Source organism: Passer montanus, unplaced genomic scaffold (genome assembly GCF_014805655.1).
Source record: "Passer montanus isolate IOZ18808 unplaced genomic scaffold, ASM1480565v1 scaffold89, whole genome shotgun sequence".
Taxonomy (NCBI): domain Eukaryota; kingdom Metazoa; phylum Chordata; class Aves; order Passeriformes; family Passeridae; genus Passer; species Passer montanus.
The window spans coordinates 1,850,142-1,857,680 of NW_024374256.1; positions in this window are offsets into that span (position 1 = coordinate 1,850,142).

Genomic DNA, 7,539 nt, shown 5'->3' on the forward strand with positions numbered 1-7,539 from the left:
ACCTCACCTGTGCTGCCTATTGTACCTCCGCTGCGTCATTCGCGAATGAATTCGTTCTGAACGAAGTGATTTTTTTAGCCGAATTTGTTGGTACTGTTGCAAAATGTGGAATATGTAAAAAAAAAATTTTAAGGATGTTCTGTGATGTTTGATGCGTGTGTGCTTTCAAGCCTCGTCAGCAAGAGGGGAGGTTTAATCCGTGGAACAAATAGCAGCTCGAAAGATGTAAGAGAAACAAATTATTTTTGGTAGAGTTGCCTTGTTAAGGTTTAGGCCTGGACATGCTTCATGATCGCAGACCTTGAGGGAGTTTAACAAAGCCTGGGAGGAGGCTTTGGACACAGGAAATGCACAATTGATGGGCCACAAAGACACCTGGCACAAGTGCCATGAGCAGTGGGCACCAAACCCAGCCTGCAGCTGGCTGAGGGGAAAGCCTGGCACGGGGACATCACCACTGCCGACTCATGCACCACCCACCCGAGAAACCAGCAGAAAACAGAAGAGAAACACTGAGCATGGCACTAATCAGCATGAGAAGCAAGAGAATCATTACCCAGTAGAAGGCTAATTAAAAGAGAACTATGTAATGTGTAGCCAATGAACGCTGATGGCCTATTAAGAAAACCTTTGAAACCATATGTGAGATACAGATTATTGAAGTTTTTTTGTTATTGTGAGCAATGCTGGACATTGCCAGCACCCAGAAGTTGATAAGGACAATGCATTCTTGTCTCTTTAATAATTAAATAATCTATCTGCTAATTAAAACTTGGTCTTAAAGGAAATCTCCACTTCCCGGTTTATCTGATCTGCACAATTATAGGCTGGTGCTGAGCTGCAGCTGCATTTCAGTGGTGGCTGAAGTGATCCTTATATAAACACTGTCCTTCAGCTGGCCTGAAATGCTGGATGCAGAATATTGGGATTCATTTAGGAAGTCCTGTCAGGTCTCTCTCAGAAATCATGGCATTCCAAGGACAGGGAGATAATTAATGTGATAATTTAATAATTACTGCTTTTCACTTACGCAATAATCCTCATCCTCAAGTCTAAATTAAAATAATCCTTATCCTGAAGTCTAAAATAATTATAGTTGATGAGTTGTTTTGTGTAATTTCTCAAAAAAAAAGTTCATTTTTTTATGGCAAAAGATGTTATATGGGAACTGTGAGCCTGATGTGAAATTTTATAGTAATTTAAAAAAATTATCTTCAAATAGCTACAAAAATTAATATTTTAATTTTTTTAATGGGGACAAAATACTGTAACAATACATAATTTAATATGGATTTATATTTAATTTTTTTAGGAGTTAGAAATTCTATCACTGTCTCAATATAGGGCTGCTCACGGGGGTTCCCCAGGTGTTTTGCACCTGTGAACACACAGGTGTCCCAAAAGCATGTGGGTCACAGCACAGGTTGTGGGCCAGCTGAAAATGCACAGATTTCTCAATGGGCTTTCCTAGGAAGACAGAAAATAGAGAATTAAGTTTACTACATAATAAATATAATAAAGTTATTAACTTAACTAAAATGCTGAGACATTCAAGTACGAGGAAAACCTTAATAATAATAATAAATAATAATAGTTTGAGTTTGGTTTAGGAATTAAGATATTTAGGAAAATAAACCTGCTTTTTCTTTTTGCCCTCTGCTTTCTGAGGCTTTGCAAAGGCTGCCTTCATGTTTTCAGGCTGAAGTTTAGAAATTGTGGGTGTTTTTGTGTTGACTAAACCTCTTTTTTCATGTCATCCCAGTGCCAAATGCTCAGCCACTCAGGAGAACCTCAAATACCACGAGAACCCAACAAAACTGCTGTAACTTCTTGGGGCTACATTGTAAATTCCCACAGTATGGTACAAAGTGAACTCGTTCAAGCATTTTAATGGGAACAGCCATCCTTGTGTGATTCTCCTAAGTAAAGCAGGGAGTGATGGAAATATCTGAACTTTGGACATCCAACAGGAAATGCTTTCCAAGTATTCTGTGAGAAGTAGACCCTGTCACTGCATCAGGTGATAAATCAGCCGTGTGCTGTTGCAATCTCTGCCTGCTGCAGGCTGGGTGATGCCACAATGGCCAGATGAGAGGGTGACAGTGAGAGCCACCATTTAAAGCCAGATTGACCCTGGTGTGGGCTGAGATATCCAAACCTGCTCTTTGCAGGGGGTTGGAACCAGAGCAGGACATTCTTCAGCTTCTTCAGCCTCTTGAATCTTGGGTGTTTGCCCAGCTTTGGGAAGAGCTGACTGTGGCCTTCCAGTGCTTGAAGGTGACAAGAGGAAAGATGGAGAGAGACTGTTTCCAAGGCCTGGAGTGACAGGACAAGGGGAAATGGCTCCTCGCTGCCAGAGGGCAGGGTTAGATGGGAGATTTGGAAGGAATTGTTCAGCGTTCACTCCTGTGAAGTTCACAGGAGCTCTGGCACAGGTTGCCCAGAGCAGCTGTGGCTGCCCCTGGATCCCTGGCAGTGCCCAAGGCCAGGCTGGAGGGGACTTGGAGCCACCTGGGACAGTGGAAGGTGTCCCTGCCCATGGCAGGGTTTGGAACAAGATGATCTTTAAGGTCCCTTCCAACCCAACCATTCCATGATTCTGTGATTCTACAGGAACTGTCTGTGCACTAATGTGGCTAAAAAAGACACTGCAGAATACCTGGATAATGTGGTGATGACTCCAGCAGAACAGACCAAGATAAATGCCTGGATAAAGGTAGGGGAAAGATAAGATTTTTCCACACTATTGTTTTTGAATTGCTTTTTAATTCACCCCTGGAGTGCCCAAATTCCAATCTGCTGCACAACCCTGTGTGAGACTATTCCTCTTTAAACCAGTGACATTTAAAAAGGAACCACGAAACCCCCTCCACATGCAGGCTGCAGTTCAGTGAACTGGATGAATGATCTTTGCACATCCCCACGGGCATGCACAGCTGAATATAGATCACCCAGAAAAGCTGCCAGCTGCACAGAGTGGGGCTGGGCACCCCTGCAAAGCTGCCAGTTCTGTGGGTTGGGGCTGGGCACTCCTGCAAAGCTGCCAGCCCCGTGGCTTGGGGCTGGGCACTGCTGCCTCTGCTCCAGCAGAGAATTCCAGCTGCAGGTGGAACAGCCCTGCTGTGTGTTTCAGGCCAAACATGAATTAATAACAACAAATAATCTTGTTTCCTTTCTAGTGAGCATCCACATAAGAGCTTTGGGAGATGGGTGGAGGAAAATATGGCTCTTTGCAGATGTTGTATCCACAAAGAATCGTGAAATGGTTAAGGTTGGAAAAGATCTCTAAGATCACCAAATCCAACCACCACCATGTGGTGCTTTGGGCACTTCTTTGTCCTTGTTTTTGTCATGGACTGCAAAGGGATGTGGAGATGAGCAGCCAGTGGCCCTTTCTGTCCCAGAGATGGGCAAAACTGTGGACACCTCTTAATTTTAGGTGCTCTCATACTGCAGACTCTTCTGAAGCAGGGCTGTAATGCTGTAAGAAAATACAGGGAATATTTCAGTGGAAAAACAGTTGCAGTGGTGTCTCCTCTTGAGCCCTGAGCAGACAGGGGAGACCCGGGGACAGTGAGGATGTGGGTTTGTGCCCCAGCTCAGGGCTGCTCTGGTTTGTCCCTCCACGTGCTGGGTGGGATTTGCATTTCCCTGGCGCTGGTGATGTCAGGGGCTGCCAGGACAAAGGGGAACAGGAGGCTTGGAAACAACAAGGATCAAGGAAAGAGAAAAGCCAAGTTTTAAAAAGCAAACGCTTAGTCATAGAGACACAGACGCAGGAGGGCTGGCAGGGGCCTATTTCCATCCTGAAACTCCCCCTCATTCCCAGACTTGCTCTGGCTGTGTTTGCTGTTACCATCCCCTTCCCCCACCACCCACAGATAACTGAAGGAGCAGCCGTTGAAAAAGGGAAAAAAAAAAAAAAAAAAGGCAGTTGCCTTGCTCTGCCTGCAGGAGAAATGTCAGGAAGTGTCTGGTGGTGGGTGGGATGAAAGGAGGAAGCTGAACTCTAAAGAGAATATTCTAGCTCTGCTCGTACAAACAAATGCCCCTCTGTGTTGTGTTTGATAAGAACACCAAGGAGCAGGTCCTCCTGCGTGCAGGAGTGTGGAGTAACTTACACACCTCTGAGTGATTTATTTGTGCATGCTGCATTACCCCCAGCACGCCATGAACTGGAGGGGAAAAGATGGAAACAGCTTGGGAAAAGCACAAGCATCATCAATAATTAATAGTGCCCTTTTTTGTAATAGGAGTGATCCAATATTAATTATGAAGTTAATTTCTGTTTGGATGGTTTGTGCATGTGTATGAAATTTGGACCAGGATTTAAGTTCAGTGCAATCATGCTTTTATTCTAATTACAATAATTATAAATCTATTTTGCATCCTCTTTTTAAGTCTCAATAACACAGGCTTTTGTTTCCAAACATGCCAGACAGCAGTTTTTGCACACCAAATATGGCAGCTCTCAGCTCCCCAAAGTGAATCTGGTTATAAATAAAAAATAAATTGTTTTGATTAATTGTTGGTGTGCAAATGTGAAAATAAGCCCAGAACATGAGTCAAGATAAATACTTTGGATTTCTAAAGTCACAGAATCAACAGGGAGGAAAGAACTTAATTGCACACATCATGAAATATTTAAACAGACAGTGACCAACGTGCAGATGTGGAAGGCAGACTTTTATAGCTAATTCTGTCTTACAAACAGCTGATGCTGCTCTGCATCAAGGACTGTATCTTTCTTACTCTGGAGCCTTAAAAATTGTCAGTGCACCATTTTGAAGCTTTTTTTTTTTTATACTGGGTGATCTGTTGAGAAAAAAAAATCTATGGTAGAAGCACAAAACCCAGACAGAGAACTGAGTTTAGGAGAGCCTGCAGCAGGGCAAGGACTCTACCCTGCACCTTCTGGGTGCCTCTCTGCTCTGCTCTCCCTTCTCACTCCTCCCTTTGCTTCCTGATTCTTCAAATTCCTGAGCACCTCTAGCTCTGGGACATACTGGAATTTGTGCACACAGCCCTTAAACTGTTTTCTTCTGGGTCAAAATTTTCCAGGGAGTGCAGCCATGGCATCTCCTCACAGTGTTTAATTGCTTCTTCAGTAGGAAGGGATGTTAGTGGGATTTGTGTTTGTTTGTACTTGGGACACTTACAGAACCTCATGGGGTAATTATTCCTAATTAGCAACTTGGACACACGCTGCTCCTTCCTCCTACAATCTGCAATTAATAATACAGACATAATTCAGATTTCTCCTTGCCAGTCTTGTGTTTATGTTTATAACAAGAGGAAACAGTTGAGGGAAAAAAAAGTATCTGAATCAATCACCTGCTGAGCTCCACACAGGGATTACCTGAGGATTATCCTGTGCTTGTGGCAGCTGAGACATTCAGAACTTTGGGCACCTCTGTGTCAGCCTGATTCCTGTCATATTCCTCTAAGGTCTTTTCCTCATTAGTCACAGACTGCCTCTTACCATGGCTTAATTCAATTTTTAGATCAGTTTTACAGTATGAAAAATTCTCAGAATTAGTAACACTAGTGTTATTTTAAAATAGATTCATATTTTTCAGGGCAAGAAAGGTCTGGACTTCTTCCTTTTTTGCTTTTCTCAACAGCCCCTATTAAACTGAACAAATGTATGTGTGCACTGAACATCCCAATAAACAGATCAACGTAAGGATGGAGAAATTCTTCAACCACTTCCTCAGGTGTCCCAGAACATTTCCAGTCTCAGCTATATTTGTTTCCAGTGGAACATACTGGGGAGAACATCCCAAGCTTTTTTCCACAGTGTCTGTTTTTATGTGAAACCAGCCAGCTGCCCAGCATGAACACTTAGGTGATTGTTACCAGAGGTTGTTTTTACTTCAAGTCCTGCTCAGGCACCAGTTTTTCTCTGATTTGAAGACCAGGATAAACACTCACATTGCAGCTGCAAAACATGGACTCTTACCCTGGCCTCTACTAGATCTGGAGAAATTCAAAGCCACTTTGCAGATTTCACATAAATTCCACAGATTCTTGTATAGATTTTTCATAGAGTCATAGAATCACAGAATATCTCGAGTTGGAAGGGACCCAGAGGAATCATTGAGTCCAGCTCCTGGTGCTTTCCAGACACCCATCAATCCCCCTGCCACAACTCAGCCCTTCCCTTGAGTCCTGTCCCTGGTCACACAGGGCAGAGATCTGAGCTGCCCCTCTATTTTCTGTTCTGATCTTTGTTGTGCTGATTTTTACAGAATTAGGAGAATTATACTCTTTGAAGAACGATAAAAATTAGTAGCTCCTGAAAACACAGTTCACTTATACCCAAGACACAACACAGGCAGACTCAACCCTTTTCCACTCAATATTATTTGTTTCCTGAAGAGACAGAACCAGATGTAACAGCAAGGTGATGCCAGTTGTTAGTTTGTGATAAGAGCCAGCCCCAAATTTGTTCTTGCAGTGATTTAACCTCTGAGACACCTCGTGGTGGAAACACTCACTGCCGGCAGCAGGGCCACGGCCAGAATCCATTTTAAAACAACCTGGAGTTTCCATCCTGCAGTGCTTGGAAGTGGCTGAAGTCCCACAGCCAGTATGACACTGATTCGGGGCCAGAATCAATCTGTGGCTCCTTTTTTATTTAAAATATATAAAGCCACAGAGACATTTATTTTGTTCCTCTCCAGGGGTGGCACTGGATGGGTTTTAAGGTCCCTTCCAACCCAAACTACTCTGCGATTCCACGATTCAATGAAGAACGAAACTGGCCTTTGACTTCCCCAGGGTATCAGAAGTATTTATGTGACTGATGATGTTTTACCACAGCATTGCCACAGCTCCAGGTCTGTGAAATTAATGTGGGACTTTCTCTTGGGTTTCACACAGGTTTGATTTTTTTTAATTTATTTTACACCTGAAACTGAACGTGAAACACTCCTGGGAGCTTGAGATGGGGATGGACGGAAACACTGCTGAAGGGAAGGTATAAAATATAAAAAAACTGGAAGGTATAAAAAGGCAGTGCTGGTGTCATGTTTTTTCTCCTGCGTGGCACTGCTGAAAGCAGGGACAGTGAAGAGCTGGAATGTGCTTCTGGCCTGTTTTCTGTACTGGAACATGGAATGTCGGCACTGTAACTAATATGGTCTTCGTACAGCTGCTTTATTTTTCATCTCAGAATGCACCGTGGACATTTTGGGCAGCTGGCGTTGCTTTTTGTTCGCACCAAGCTCTGTCCTGCTTTCCTAGGGTGTCTGGGAAGTAACTGCGGATCGCTGTTCCCAAATCAGGGTTCTTTTTAAGCGTTTGCCTGCCCGACTTTTGACACAAAACAGACTGAACGTGACTCCCCTTGCTGGCGCCGGGCTTCCACTACCACCCTTGAATGCATAAATCGGATATTTTCTATCTCAGACTGGGTCTCAAACCAGAAGCGAAGGCTCTGTCCGCGCTGAAACAGCGAACTGTAATTGAAAATACGTTTATTTGACATTTTTCCAGCCGCAGCCAGGGTTGAGTGCGCCCTGAGGCGCCGAGCAG